The following is a 16,372-nucleotide window of genomic DNA, read 5'->3' on the forward strand; positions in this document are numbered from 1 at the left end:
CCTACCCTAACAGAGATAACTCAGAGGACAATGACAACCCACAGGAAGAAAAACTCCTGTTTTATTTACTCCACCATCCCCACCCCAAAATCACTGTGATAGAAGTTCCCTCAGACACAATTCACTGTGATTGAAAGCTAGATATGTCTGTCAAAATGATTCTCCCTCCACCTTAGTCCTCTCCCCTCTACACCCCTCCTCTCTGCTCTTTACCCCTTCATCTCTCAAGCTCTGGGTGTTTTTTCAGCCAGCTTGGTTTCATTTCTCAGAAAATAAAGGGGGTGGAATAAAGATCATTTAGCTTTTTGGGAAAACCTGAAACCATTAGGTAACTTGGAAGTTCGGAGTCCTTGATCTCTCTTGCTAATGGTGGGATCCAGTTCAGGGATGTGAGATCATGACCCCAATTCGCCTTGTCATTCAGGGTCACACAGAGCTGATGGAGACCCCCCAACATATCCACCATATTTTATCATATAGTGTTAAATTCAAATTCCGTTCTTCAGCATCATAAAATTTCCCCTCAGTGCAACCCCTCTAAAACAGAGCTAATAATTTTACAGAGGTGTGCATCCCGGTTCAAGACATCTTCAGAACTGGAGCATATTCTGGTTATAACTTTGGTCCTCAGCAAAGTGGAGATGGTCAAGGCTTTCATTATTGTCTTTTCCCCGAGTTTAGAGTGGTACTTACTCATGCAGCAAACTGATGCTGACATCTGCAAAAAGAATTTCATAGAGAATTTTTTTTTTTTGCAAGCTGACACTGCCTTTTTCCTTCAGACCTACAATATGTGCTTTCATTGTTCCCATACCAACTTATGAATATGTTGATGCCTTTCTCCCTCTCCCCCTCTCTCCTATTTTTTTTTTAAAGCTCCCATCTGAGTTCTGTTCATCACAGATGTTTAGAAACACAGCTGTCCATCTACAGTGGTTCTGCATGAAAGACCATGGCTGTTGAGTACAAAAGAGGGGATTCAAGCAGATATGCACTATAAATAGATAGCATTGTCTGCCTCCTCATTTTCCACTACAGTCCTAAATTTTGGCATCGGAAAATGTACTACAGTGTCAAAGCAGTTTGTACCTCTTCCTTGCTCGGCATCGTGGAAATTGAAATACGAACCAAATCAGTGTTGTTGCTATTGTTTCGTGACCAATTAATCAAAACGTGTGTTCCCTCTATACCAAGAAGAAGATGGTCATTCTTCAATAGCCATAAATAGCAAGTACACAGGATTTTTTTTTAAGCATATGCACCAAACACAGCAGCTTCACTGGTGAAGTTCAGCAACAACCTCAATTTGAAAATCAAATTGTCCTTGAATTTGCTTCAGACAAGTTTCTAATTAATAAGTGACTTTTGTACTTAAAAAAAAAAGTCTTAAGTCATGACTATCCGTGATCACAAATCTGTTCTAAAGGAGAGAGTGGAAATGATGGTATCCTTATGTTTTCTGTCAGTTGCATTCAATTCTGGCCTGATGAACCACAATAAGGTTGCAGGATAAGAAACGTTGTATTATTACATTAAAATGGCAAGTGAGCAAACTAGACTATATGTAGCCCATCTGAATCCTGGAATTTTGGATTTTTTCCCTTTTGCTTCATTTGAATCTACTTCCCGTCAATTTCACTGAATAGCCCAAGTTCCAACATTATGCAAGACTGAGTAACGCTCTCCCCATCTGCATTCACCAACCTATCCATAATTTCAGAAACTTCTGTCATATTCCCTCTTAAGGCATATTGTTCCTCAGCTAAGAAGCCCCAAACATTACAACATTTCTTCAAAGGATAGGAATAGTCTACCTTCTGTTGTCTATGCACTGGTAACCTCTAGGTTAGATTGCTGCAATGTGTCATATGTAGGATGACCTTTCAATGTGTTTTGGAAGCTCCATCTGGTTCCAAATTCATTGGCCAGATTGCTGACAAGAACAAGGCAATCTGAGCATGAAACACTAATATTGGCATGACTGCGTTGGCTACCAGTGTTGAGCTATAAAGCCTTAGGGGGCTAAGACCCTAATAACTCAAGGACTGTCTTTTCCCATATAAATCAACCCAAACCTTGCATTTGTCATCAGAGGACCTTCTCCATGTCCCTTTTGAGGGAGGTGTGGAGGCTGCCAATGCAAGAACAGGCCTTCTCGGTGGTGACTCCTTGTTTGTGGTGTGCTCTCCCCAGGGAGGCACTCTGGATGTCGTTATCACCTGAATTTAGGCAGACAAAAACATTTTAAGGGCTTTGGTTCCTTGATTTGGAGGGTATTTTAGCACACACACCTTTTCTTCCTCTTTTGTGTTCATTAATTTAGTCAGGTGGGTTGGGTCTGCTCTTCTATATATATTTATGGATAAGCAGTTTAGGTTCCTATTTTATTATTGCTACTATACTTGGTTATAATGCTTTGTTTTTATGTTTCAGGTTGCTTAGGGAGACTTTTGTGAAAAAGCAACAGATAAATAGTAATGATAATAGGGTAGTTGGTTTAGTCCAGGCATAGGCAAACTCGGCCCTCCAGATGTTTTGGGACTACAACTCCCATCATCCCTAGCTAACAGGACCAGTGGTCAGGGATGATGGGGATTGTAGTCTCAAAACATCTGGAGGGCCGAGTTTGCCTATGCCTGGTTTAGTCAATATGAGTAGTCAATGAGATGCCCTTCAAATGTTGTGGACTACAACTGCCACCATTCCTGACCGTTGCTTATGCTGGCTGCGCTGCTATGTGCTATAATCCAAAACATATGGAAGGCACTACATTGGCTACACCTCCTCTAGCCCCTTGATCATGTTGGTTGCTCTTTTCTACACTGATTCCCAATCTACAATATCTTTTGTGAAGTGAGGTTACCTAAACTCTGCAGAGCATTCCAAATATGGCCGCAACAAAAATTTGCATCAGAGCATTATAGTGCCGTAAGTTTTATTTTTACATTTGTTTACCATGTGCAGAGGTCCAGTTCATTCCAACTAGCCAATGGAGCTAGAATGTATATCCTCCATAAGATCTACTTGGCACTGTATATAATTCCGCATCCTCACAGCGCAATAGGACAGCATTCAAAAGTGTTTCCACTATACTCACACATGGGAGATTTAACTTGAGAATTGGCTGCAAGTGTCGTGGGAATACTATTCTGTTTGTTGCCTTCTGTCTTTAAAATGTATTATGTACCTAAGATTTGACCTAGTGGTCAAGAGTTGGCCTAGAGTGAGACTCGGAATTAATTGCTGCTGCTGCTTATTTTAGAGGGAGAGAAAATCTAAAATACAGTAATATACCTTCAGCATATATGTGACTGCCACTGGACCAAAGAAACAGAAAAGGCATTTCACTTTGTCGTGATATCACTCATTCAAATGCTCAGTTTTCAACAAATTCAACTATTACGCTGTTCCTTTATTTTCCTTACATAGGGGTTAGGTACCGTTGGCATTGGACGTTTGTCCCTTTAACAATACTAACAAAGCATATAACAAAGTAGTTTATTCCAAATCATAGTCTTGCTGCATTGAGGATAGTAATATTGTTCAAATCTTTGTACCACTTTTCTTGAAAAAAATTGCTTTGACTTGAGCTTTTTCAGATCTAGTGACATATAACACACCCCCCCCAAAAAAAACCCTAACTAGTGCTGTTACTTATCACTTATGGTGTTTCCCCCCCTTAAGTGTTATTGCTTTCTATCTAGAATGTCTAACAGTTTGGGCCAATGTTGTTGGATTACGATTCCTAACATGCCTGACCGCTGGCCATGCTGGCTGATGGAAGTTGGAGTCTGAAACATCTATAGAGCATCACACAGGCTATTCATGCATGTTTACTCAGAAGTAAATGCTATTGTGTTTAATGAGGCTTGTTTCAATGAAGCATAGGAGTAACCAGTGCTTTTTTTCTTTTTAAAAAAATGTTTAGGGGTACTCTCATTTTCCTACTCATATTGAAATACTGCCCCTTAATGAGGCCAAACTTAGATTCACAAAATGTTTAGGGGTATGTGTACCCCTGCATCCCCCCAGGAAAAGAAAAGCACTGGGAGTAACATGGCAGCATGAAACATATTGCGGTATATATAGGGATCACAACCAGAATGCGTTAATTGAAGCTATTCATAGAGTGGAAGATGATAGCTAGCTCCTCATTTCTACAAAGATCTCCTAATAGCTCAGGAGTAAATTGCCAATTGTTGATCAAGTTATTAATGTGACATATAGCCTATATCGTTTTCCTTTACCATGCCCTTATAATCAAGTGATGGTAAGGAAGTTAGTCCAGGAGATTGCTTCTGTCAAAATACTTCCATGTTTTTAAAATGTCTGATACCTGAGTATCTTTACGTATCTCTTTCTGCAATTTGTTATCCCAGTACTAAAGAACATGTCTTAAAGGCATTTTGCATGACAATTGTTCCAGTAAGACTGTCTTATTGATATTATATTGATGCACAGTAGCTGCCAAATTGGCAGCGTGATCATTGCGTTAGGAATACCCAACTGGATTCCACAATGTGGTTCAAGATATTCAGTGCTTTTTTCTGGTGGTTCTCAATGATACCAGCAACTCCACACACACATCCTGCCATGTTGCTCCCCCCTAGGTAAGCAACCTTAGGAGCACAACCTTGAGTATCAGAAGTTAGTAGCATGTTCTGCTCTTCTAATCTCTTTCTATCCCTATGTACCATGGAGATGTACACTTCATGCCAGACACCACCACACCACAGTCAACGACGATAATAATAATAATAATAATAATAATAATAATAATAATAGAGAAATCACTACAGTTCCCAGGATTCATGGGGGAGAGAGGCTACAAAGAGGACGACACTAGTCACTCGGCCGCCTTTGCTGCAAGATGTCTTCTGAGAATATAATTCTCCCAACTTGTAGCAAGTGTAGGGTTTTATGGTGGCCCATTGGGAGAGAAAGACTCTATGTTTTGGCATACACAGGGAAAATAGTGCAGAATACGTCAGGAATATGTGGAAGGAATTGGGTAGAGTGGTGTAGAGGGTGAGGAGAACTGACAGGGGGGAAAGTTGATGTGTTGGCAGGAGGGAGGTAGAAAGTTTGCTGCTTCATGGTGAGTACCGGCACCATTTTTCCTAGAATAAAAGCACTGAAGATATTCATGTCTTGTTTCCTTTCCATATAAAAGTTTAATGCTGTTTTCAGTTGTTGTTTTTTGCTGGTTTTGCAAGATAGGTCGGGGGACTGTGACTGAATGTGCGGAAAACAAAAATAATGGCTTTTCAATAAAATTCATTTTGACTCTATTTCTTCATCCTGTCTGTGATCCACAGAGATCCGTTCTGCAGAACCCTTTTGCAGACTCTGATAACTGTGCATAATTGATATTTACCATTATTTCAAACTCTATAGCTGTGCATTTATTTATATGTGCCTTCCAATTTAGCTGTGTAATCTGGTTTGCGAACTAATTCCTGGAGACATGTGTTTGATTTCTCAATGTGGCTACTTTATTTTTTTTAAGCTGAATAGGTTTAAGCTACAGATTGCTTTCAAACGAGAGAGAATTTGAGGTAATTGTGTAGATCATTTAGTGCCACATTTGAAGCCATGACTCCAGCAGCAGGAGTATTTTTGAGGCAATATAATCCACTTAATCCAAGGTGTTGCTGAGTTTATACTTCTCGTGTATTTATCTCTTTTAAATTTAGGCATAAGATTGTGGGCATTGGATCCAACTAAGTTCTCATCAAAGTAGACCCTTTGGACTTAATAGACCTAACTGAGTCACGTCCATTGATGCTCAAAGTATGACGAATGTTGAATACAACCCATCCTGTTGTAATACTATACATCTGTATACACTTGTAGAGGAGAAAGTCCCACTGAACTCAATAGGACTTAATCAAATATATCTGCTTATCTTTGCGACCTCCTGTAGTCTATTTTATGAAGCAGACAATGCTCTTGGCGGGACTGGAGATGTAGTTGAGCATAGTTGAAACACCCCAAGTTTAGAAATACATTGAAGGGACTAAAATTCAATCAGATGCCACCTCCTGTTATCAATATATTATTTATATTGCAACCTAAGCAGGACTCGTGGATGTGCAGATGTCAGAAATTAAAATGGGATGCTGTGCACCCAGTTATTTGTTTCAGATGCACCGCAATTCATTTACAATTGTTCCACTGTTTACTATCAGGGGCGTCAACTGCTAGGGGCTGAACCCCTTTGTTAGTGTGGCCCCCGCAATGAAGGAGTGTCTCCACCCTCATCATTCTGCCCGGACATGGAGGTCTAGCGCTGAGGGCCTTCTGGCGGTTCCCTCACTGCGAGAAGCAAAACTACAGGGAACCAGGCAGAGGGCCTTCTCAGTAGTGGCACCCGCCCTGTGAAATGCCCTCCCACCAGATGTCAAAGAGAAAAACAACTACCAGACTTTTAGAAGACATCTGAAGGCAGCCCTGTTTAGGGAAGCTTTTAATGTTTAATAGGTTATTGTGTTCTGTTGGAAGCCGCCCAGAGTAGCTGGGGAAACCCAGACAAATGGGTGGTGTATAGATAATAAATTATTATTATTATTATTATTCATCTGGGCATCACAGTCTTGCCCAGGACAGCTAGGCATAAGACAGTTGCATGAGCCAGGAACATGGTGGCTCCTCCTTCTCTTTCTGCTGTGGAGGGGAAGCAGGCCTAGGGCCATAGCAGCGGCAGGAGAGGAACTGCTGGCCATGAAGGCCAAGCTGCCACACAATGCCTGCACGATGTCCTGCTAGGGAGCTTCTAAGTGATGTCTGATTGGCCACTTCGAGAATGTGATGCTAAATTAGATGGGCCTTTTGTATGATCCTGCAGGACTTTAGTTTTTTATGTTCTCTTCCTCAACTGTGCTTAGAAATGCACCATCTTGCTTGTTGATATAGCGATAGAAAAAGTTGTGACTGAATTCTCTACATTAGACAACTATGAGCAGACAGAGAGACCTGTCCTTCAGAACTGTGTGGAAATGTTTTCTCAACAGTCTTCACCCCTCTTTCCGGGCACAGAAACTGGAGTGGAATCTACACACATATTTTTTTTAAAAAATGCTGTGAAAATGCCTTTTTAAAAAGTTTTGAAAAATACGTTGAATTTTGCATAGCTCACTGTCGCCACCTAGTGTCACATTTCTATATTTCACTTTACAAGACAGTTAAATTTTTTTGTTTCCAGCTGTGTGGGTGAGTCCTAATATGACCATTTCAATTAATTTCGCCAAGGAAGGCGAAATTCTCCGAGAGTTGTTTCAGGGTGGTGCTCAACAGGAACAGTGGCAATAGCATAGCTTCTTTTTTGTAGTTTGCTTTTCTTTTTTTGCTGCCTCTGCAAGTGAAAGCAGTAGTGGCTACAGGGGCAGCTGGCTAGAATTTTGTATTCCTCACAATGCCCTGGACCTAGCAGGGAAGAGGAAGGGAGGGGAAGAACAGCCACTAACAAACACAATATGGTAGGAAACCTTCAAAGAAAATCTGCAAAGTAGCCTTTTTTTTTCCTAAGGTGGGGAGGGGGGTCCATATATTTTCTCAAAAAGAAGTCTTCAGGAATTTTCTTTTGGCTCAGCTCAGTTCTGTGATTCTCATCAATAAATATGAATTCTAAATATGGACTGATGGGCTTATTCATACAGCTGGATTGTTCAAATGGATTGCAACTATATTATTGCAAGTACATTCTTGCAACTCCCGTGAGTGAGGAATAAGAAATGATGAGTCCTTCCTATGTCTATTTCTCTGTAAGTGATGAACGTCTATGTCAAGTATGAGGGGTTGCATGCTGCAAATATTCACTATTTCCCACTCTAGATAAATATCTAGCACGGTCAATAGGCTTGTGATCAGTTTTAACAGTGGGGGAGAAAACAATCAGTGATTCATTGTGCAAGATATTGTACTAATTAACAACATTTGATTCACATTGCGGTCTGGGCATTTAATCAGGGAACAATATACAATAAATCCTAGTGACTGTTTTTGACTGGGGAACCTAGTGCAAAAACTAATTTGGTGTTTTTGAATGGGTAATCATGTACATTCCCATGCAGTTTTGCAACATTTTGATTATTATTTTTTTAAAGTTAAAAATTAATTCATATTTATTTATTAAATTTCTAGCTTGCCATTCCTCCCAATGGAGCCCAGGGGAGCATACAGTCCAATACCAAAGCAATTTAAGCATTTAAAAAAATTACATTATGCCCTTCTATGCATTTTATAAGAAAACTACCTGCTAATTTCCTTACTATCTGAAATCCAAACATCTCTGTGTCACCTGCCTTAAGGAAGCTCTTGCACTGAACAAGATACTTTTTAGTATGTGTATGCAAAGTGAAACAAGGATGGCAAATTATGAATATCCCAGGCATGCCAAAACCAACCCATGTTTGAGGAAAGATGCAAGGGCATCATTAAGAAAGTTGGAAATTTGAAGAGAGAGAAATTGAAAAGTTTCACATATGCCCCCATATTATGATGCTTTGGCATCGGACTGCAGAAGATCCAAAACTCACGGTTAGGATCTACATTTGTGTTGCAGATGTGAACAACCACTAAAAGAAAATGTGGTTTCACATCCATTTCTAATATATGTGCTCATAGGAGGTGAAAGATAGAAGAGGGAGGATATGTATTGTTTTGAAAATGTATACAGTCCAGAATGGTAATATGTGACAAGATCAAGTGTAGCCTCAGAGCAATCTGGGTGAGACTAGATGATCAAAACCAAAAACAAAGTGAAGAGAAAAATTCAATCAGCAGCTGTTGCAGACCCCCCCAGGACAATACAAAAAAATATTCATTGAGCAACAACTGAGTTGTTCAAAACCACACAGCACTTTCCCAGAGGGGACTTTAACTGTCCAAACATCTGTTGGATGACAAATAAAGCTACTGTAAATATGGATCAGCAAATAGATTCCTGGCCAAAAACAGGGGAGGAAAAAACAACCACGAACCCAGGAAAGAAATCCTAGTTGCTGTGTTTTGGAGAAAGCTGCTTTATAGCTCAGAGAAGGCAGTGCTGGTATTGCTTCTTAGGAAATCAGGTTCAAAAGCATTGCTTTCCCTTAATGGTAGCAGCATGGCTGAGAATATATGAAGGCATCTAGCAAGCTTGCTTCAAGCAAGATGCAAAATGAAGGCATGGCAAAGATGCAACACAGATGGCAAGGAGGCACATATGAAGGAACCCAAGAGAGCTTTGGCGGAGTGCAGGAATTGGGAATCAAAGGATTTGGATGCCGGAAAGGTTTGCTAACCCATGCCCTGCCTGATTTGTCTTTCTACTCGCAATCCAAGCATTACATGCATTCCTAAGTAATCCTACAGACTCACAGCAAATTCTTTCTCCAAGTGTCAATCCTTATGTATATGAACATTTTAAGTGCTGGCACGATTCATGCACAAGAGGAAGATATAAGCTGAATCGGGGAACTCCAAGTACACATTTTAGGCAGAATCCCTTGGAGGGGAGGGGAGGGGATGCCCACCCCCCCAAAAAAGCAGTCCAATGAGGGTCGTGCAAGATGGAATAACAGAGCGGGAAGGGAGCTGGAGTATCTAAGAAAAGGCATGGCTGGCTGGCATCCTTGAAGTGTGGACTTCTTGGATTCCCAACATGGAGATTGCTGCTGGCAACTGACAGAGGGAGGTGGCAGGGAGGTCAGCAAAGTGCAAACACAGCATTGGGAGGGAAGGATTGGCTGTGCCCTGCACTTCACAGACCACCCCTCCCTTTCACCTCACTCTTGCCCCTCTCAGTTACTGGCAGCAACTTCTGTGTTAGGAAGCCAGGTGAGCGACATTGCCCCACTAGCTGCTACCGATTGAGGCTTCCTACCTGTGAACCAGGCAACCTACAATATAACAACTATTTTATTTTTTATTTTTTAAAATAATTTATTTATATATATACTTTTCAAGTTTATAAAAAGGTAAAGGTAAAGGTCCAGCCGTGAATGACTCTGGGGTTGTGGCGCTCATCTCGTTTTATTGGCTGAGGGAGCCGGCGTACAGCTCTGGGTCATGTGGCCAGCATGACTTAGCCGCTTCTAGTGAACCAGAGCAGCGCACGGAAACGCCATTTACTTTCCCACCGGAGCGGTACCTATTTATCTACTTGCACTTCATGCTTTCAAACTGCTAGGTTGGCAGAAGCAGGGACCGAGCAATGGGAGCTCACCCCGTCACGGAGATTCGAACTGCCAACCTTCTGATCAGCAAACCCAAGAGGCTCAGTGGTTTAACCCACAGTGTCACCCTCATCCCTTTCAAGTTGTATTTCACTAATTTTACAACCATTTCGATATTTCAAAACTTGACTTCCTTCCTCCTCTTTCTGCGGCTCCTTAAATTTATTTTTACTACCTTCTGCATATCCAAATGAACTTAATTTGCTCACTTACTCATCTTCTTTAAAGATATACTCTTATGAAACTGCAGGTTATTACAGGAATCCTGCCAATGTTTTTATCTGTTTACAATTTATCTGTACATATTTAATAAACCATTTCCATTCTTTTATTTAAAAAATTGTAATCTTGATTTCTTATTCTTCCAGTAAGTTTTGCCATTTCTGCATATTCCATAAGTTGTGTTTTTTGTTTAATCCATTCCTATTTAAGGCAGGCGCGGCCGGGGATCTCCCTCTTTTGCCGCCTACCAGCGACTGTTCTGTAGATGGAAGAGGGGAGGAAGCACCATCACTTGCCCCACATATTGAAGGGTAGCCCGATAAAGGATTCCGGGGTGTGTGGCCCTGTCCGAAGCCTAGGGAGGTGAGGGCCTAAGGCACGCCCCCCGGGAAAGTTTCTAGTTGATATGAGTCAGCAGGACTCACCCAATGGTGGTTAACCCTTCCCGGACTTCAAGCGGATGGGTTGAATTTGGATATAGTCGGTTAGTACCAATGCCTAAGCCAATACCGCTCATCCCCTGTGACCAATAAAGTTGTGGCCTTATTTAGCCCATTAACCTTAATAATTGTGTCATGTGTCTTTATTTCCACTGGGGGGGGCAGGGAACTCACCACGCAACTGAGTGGTGCTGCAGAATAGAAGCAGCAGCTACAGAAATAGGTTTGGGAAGGGGGAAAATGGGCTTAGTAGGCCATGAGCTGGGAAGGGGGAAATCTAGGGAAATCCCACGGTGGGGGGTGGCAGGGGTTGGCAGCTGGACCAGAGGGGCAAAGTCCCTTCTCCTCCCCATGTCTCTCTGTGTGTACACACACATACATTGGAAAGTGCTTCCTTAACACAGATAATTGAATTCTGTCATATTTATCCTTTGAGCCTTCCCACCAAGGTGGTTTCAAGAAGGACGGAAACGGGAAAGTGCCTTTTACTGTATTACTGTATTACTTTTCAGTCTGCAGGGAACACTTACTGGGTTTTGCTATTGTCTTTCGGTTTAGAGAAATATTTACATGTGCAGGAAAAAAGAGCTCTCCAGCCTCACAGATAAGAACATTAAGGCAACCACTTACATGCTAGATTTATGCATGTCTTTTGAAGCCCATGCCTATTATACTCAGTGTAAACACACATAAGATCTCCAGTGTATCTATTTTTTATTTTTTAAAAATTTAATTTAATTTAATTATTTTAATGCAGAATGGGCCCTTTTAGGGCTAACAATGTCTTGATTTCACTGGCAATATCCAGCATGAGGAGCTTCTTTTCTACAATTTTAGGATTTCTATCAAAGTAGGAGGATTTAGGCTGCAATCCTGTACATATGTAATTGCAAGCAGTGAGGTGGCCAAGCTTGCTTGTGATAGCAAATTGTACAGGCTGAACAAAAGGGGATTATCAGGAATTCCAAAAGTATATTTCCAAACTGGGTGAAAAGGCATTAAAATGACTAATGCAATTCAGTAAGTATAAAATGATGCACGTGGGGGCTAAATCCTGTCCCCCCCCAATTTCATATTTACACTCATGGTGTCTGAACTGGTGGTGACTGACTGGAAGGTGACATCAGGATCATAGTGGGTAGGTGATGGATGAAGATGTGGCCAAAGGGATAAGAGGAAAATTCCTGTTAGGGATGACTAGGAAAGGGGTTGAAAATGAAACTGAAAATATCATAATACTGAAAATACTATGATGCAGCTGCACTTGGAATACTGTGTGTTGTATAGTACAGCTGGAAAAGGGCGACTAAAATGGTCAGGAAAGTGAGGAAAGTCCTTTTGACAAAAAAAAAAATGAACAGATGAACTTTTTAGTTTATTAACATTTTATCCTTGGCAATAGATAGATAGATGATAGATAGATGATAGATAGATAGATAGATAGATAGATAGATAGATAGATAGATAGATGATAGATAGATGATAGATAGAAGGAGCATCAATAATGTTACAGGCTGCTGTGTTGAAGTCTGTACTTCAAAATAAATCAGGACAATACACAAGTAATAATACAAAAATAGTCATCAGGTGAAGTTCAACCCATAATTGTACTTCAGTACTAAATACGCTTCCCCTGTTGGAAGCTGCTCCTCTTGGAAGAGAGCAAATCTTAGTTCTACACAAAAAAGCTAACATTTGATAAAGAACAATTAAGTTGCAGCAACATTTTTAACAGAAATGTACACTACATGTATAAAAAATAATCACAACGCGCCTTGACATAGTGTGTCATTTCATGGGGTCAACAAGGGATTTCATCTCAAAATCCCATTTATGGTAGAGTCTGAATCTGAAGAGGAGAACCTTGCCGCACTCTTGGTTCCCATTAGAGCACAGCTTGCAGGAATCATGTCGGAAGTGTTCAGTTTTATAAAATACCCAATAAAGGCAAAAAGAAGAAGTCTTTTTTTAAAAAATTGGCCCCTGTGAAGCTGTATCTCATTAGAAGCTAATGAAAGTGTATCTTTTTTATTATTTCAGTTGTTCTTGAGTGGCTCCAACTTTCCCTGGTGTCTAGCCAATTGAATTCATCTCCGTGTGAATGTCTGCATTACTACAACCACTAAGGTGCGATTCATAACTCTGGAGGATCCTGATGTGCTTGAAGAAGCTCTGTTCTCTTATTTGCTAAGGCAGGCACCCCCAAACTCGGCCCTCCAGCTGTTTAGTGACTACAATTCCCATCATCTCTGACCATTGGTCCTGTTAGCTAGGGATGATGGGAGTTGTAGTCCTCAAACAGCCGGAGGTCCGAGTTTGGGGGTGCCTGTGCTAAGGAATGATCCTTTCAGGTACTGGGAGGTCTTGATTCCATGCAACACTAATTACCGGTACCTGAGATATTTCCTGGTGCAGCCACTGAGCTAGAAGTAGAGTTGTCGACCAGCCATATCTGGAGGGCGCTATATTGACCACCTCTGCATTAAGCATAGACCTTGATATCCTTGGTCATGCACCCAGGAGCTACCAATTTATTGTGGTGGTGCGTGAAGGCAAAGAACACAGGTTAATCCTTTGAGCTGAATAGCTTTTATTCTAATTCCTTCAGTATCTCCCATCTCTGTGAATCTTTCTGCCTTTCCCCTAATTTAGCTTTATATTTGGGTGGTTGGGAGGTGGTGGTGGTGCTGGAACAGGTTAGTTGCGATATTCATCACGCAGGGTAAGGATTTACATTCCTTTTGTCAGCGAGTAAAAGGTTCCAAACATCTGCAGTCAGAGCCCAGCAGCTTAACAGTTTCGTCCCTGCCCTGACCGCATAATTGTTAAATTGTGCATGTAAAATGGCTTCGGGATATTCTCTGCTTCTTCCAGCAGGTTATCAGGGAAAACCTGCCAAAAAACATTGTGGTGTTTATATATCCTTTAGGTTAGGAACTCAAAGGTCAATAGTTGCCAAAAGCGTTTTTTTGCTGGGCAACTGCTACTTTTCTCAAGCTTCACAACCCTCCACAGCCGCAGTGATCCTTGTAATATACATAAACACACAAACACACATCTTGCAGACCTTTCTGCTATGACCAAGCAATTTTGGTTTACTCAGGTATTCTATCCCTCTTTTTGCTCCAATTAATCATGATGATTAATTAGCTGCGTAAGTGGGTATTACATGCTGCTCCAGTCAGCTTACATCCTCTAACATTACTAGTCTATTTCTTTTGGCTATAAACATCCCCAGTGAAACTTATTTTTACATGTAACAATGCAAAGATATAATTACCTTTCATGGGGCACGTTTCTCACAGTATATGCATAATGTATGTACTGTTTGTAGTTTTTGCTCTACAGGTAATTTATTGTTTAAAACGGGCAAACGTAGAATGGCTGAGCATTCTCAGATGCTAGTCTAGTGCAAGTCTTGAAGTCCACCGTCTTCAGGGAATCACTTCCACAGAGTTGTTTAGAAAGACAAACGCAAGACTTTCCCAAGTTAAATAAAGGGAGAGCTCGTCTTTAAAGTACCGCCGGCTCTGTGTTCTAGGATTTATTTCTATTGAACTACTTGTGCAAGGGATAAAAACAACCTCCAGTTGTTGTTTTTTAAAGCACTTTTATCACCTGAAAACCTTTAATGTAAAAATAAATGGGTACAGAAAAGTTTTAGAAATCTCGGCATATTCCAGTTAGTACTGTGCACAAAATCTGTGGACACTGGAATGAGACAACCATTTGTCCAGATTTGTGCAGGGGGAAGAGAAATTATCCTGCTAATAGGCGTGTCTTCAGAATATGACAGAAATTCAGGTGTCAGACACACTTCTGTGGGGAGGGAATTACCCAACCTAGGAGCTGCCATAGATAAAGCTCTGTCCTGGGCTGCCACTTCCACGCACACTTTTGAGGGTGGTGAACCATCTGCTATCTTAACACCTAAGGGGGGTCTCTAGGGAAGGAGGCACTCTTTCATATATTTGGCGCCTAAGTCTATAAGTGGCAACAGCAGCAAATGTGTTGGAAGTGTAGCCATCATTTTGCATCCTCCCCAATGCCCAAGACTTAATGTTGTTCTGCAGTATTGGAATGGAGATGGTGGTCATCACAAAAGATGGTGGATATCATGCCCTCTGACATTTCTCCAGTAAAAATAGGGACGTCCCATTCCACAATGAAAATTTTACTATTTATACCCCACACATCTTATTGGGTTGCCCCAGCACTCTGGGCAGCTTCTAACATATATAAAAACATAATAAAACATTAAACATATAGGATTGCCTTCAGATGGTTCAGGGCTTGGTTAACTCCATACCCTCCAACATTTCTCCAATGAAAATAGGGACATTCTAAGGAAAAGTGGGACATTCTGGGATCAAATCAGGGGCACCCCTAGAAAATAGGGACACTTGGCGGGTCTGGCACATATATTTTTGTCTTTCTCTACTATCTGAATCATGGGACGCAAGTGGTGCTGTAGGTTAAACCATAGAGCCTAGGACTTGCCAATCAGAAAGTTGGCGGTTCGAATCCCTGTGACGGGGTGAGCTCCCATTCCTCGGTTCCTGCTCCTGCCAACCTAGCAGTTTGAAAGCACGTCAAAGTGCAAGTAGATAAATAGGTACAGCTCCGGTGGGAAGGTAAACGGTGTTTCCGTGCGCTGCTCTGGTTTGCCAGAAGCGGCTTAGTCATACTGGCCACATGACCTGGAAGCTGTACTCCGGCTCCCTCGGCCAGTAAAGCGAGATGAGCCCCGCAACCGCAGAGTCGGCCATGACTGGACCTAATGGTCAGGGGTCCCTTTACCTTTACCTTACTATCTGAATCAGGAGAAGCAGAGGAGGTGCCAAACCAATGTCTGCGGGGGAGTAATGGGCTGGTTGTTTCAGGTGTCTCTAACTTCAACACTTTTATTTTCTTTCTTTTATTGTTAGGTGAAGACACATCTGTTTGTCCAGGCCTTTGGGGAGCCCTGAGGTGCACTGGATGCTGAGAGTAATCTGCATTTGCTGTTGCTGCTTTTTGGTTTTATCACTGTGATTTAATTTTATTGTGATTTATATTTTTCCACCTGTCTTTTTATCCATTTTCATATTGCTATTTTTCATGTATCTGTATTTCCTGCCCTGAGACACTGAAGCAGAGGGCAGATTGCACATGATCTTAATGATGAAGTACAATAAAATATTTGGAGAAAAGTCTGCAAAGAGGCCTTCTTCTAAGGGTTTGAGGAAAAAGAAAAATCTCAGAACTTTTCTCAGAAAAACATCTTGACCCTGTTCTAGTTTTGATCACAGATGCCTGAACTGTCACCCCTGCCATTCCTTCTTCTTTCCTGCAGTGTGGATTATGAATTTGAAGTGACACGAGTACTTAATTTGTATGGGACGGGTTTGCTGAAAGACTACAGAGGGGTTAATTTAGAGCAAATAAATAACTTACACTAATATCAGCTGCAGTGGCACAAGACTGTTGTGACTTGGTTCTTTTATATCCCCA

The 16,372-nt window shown here is 41.3% G+C and overlaps 1 long non-coding RNA gene across 1 annotated transcript in view; it reads left to right on the top strand.

Moving 5' to 3' along the window:
* The window catches only part of LOC309530214, a 43,645-nt gene extending 27,571 nt beyond the window's left edge, over window positions 1-16,074 (top strand). Inside the window, exons 2-3 of the long non-coding RNA XR_014218687.1 lie at window positions 12,920-13,006; window positions 15,808-16,074. This is a non-coding gene — a long non-coding RNA (uncharacterized lncRNA). The remainder of the gene's footprint in view (window positions 1-12,919; window positions 13,007-15,807) is intronic.
* Window positions 16,075-16,372: the final 298 nt, after the last annotated feature.

This window comes from Podarcis vaucheri (assembly GCF_965113315.1).
Source record: "Podarcis vaucheri genome assembly, chromosome: 4".
In the NCBI taxonomy this organism is placed as follows: Eukaryota; Metazoa; Chordata; class Lepidosauria; order Squamata; family Lacertidae; genus Podarcis; species Podarcis vaucheri.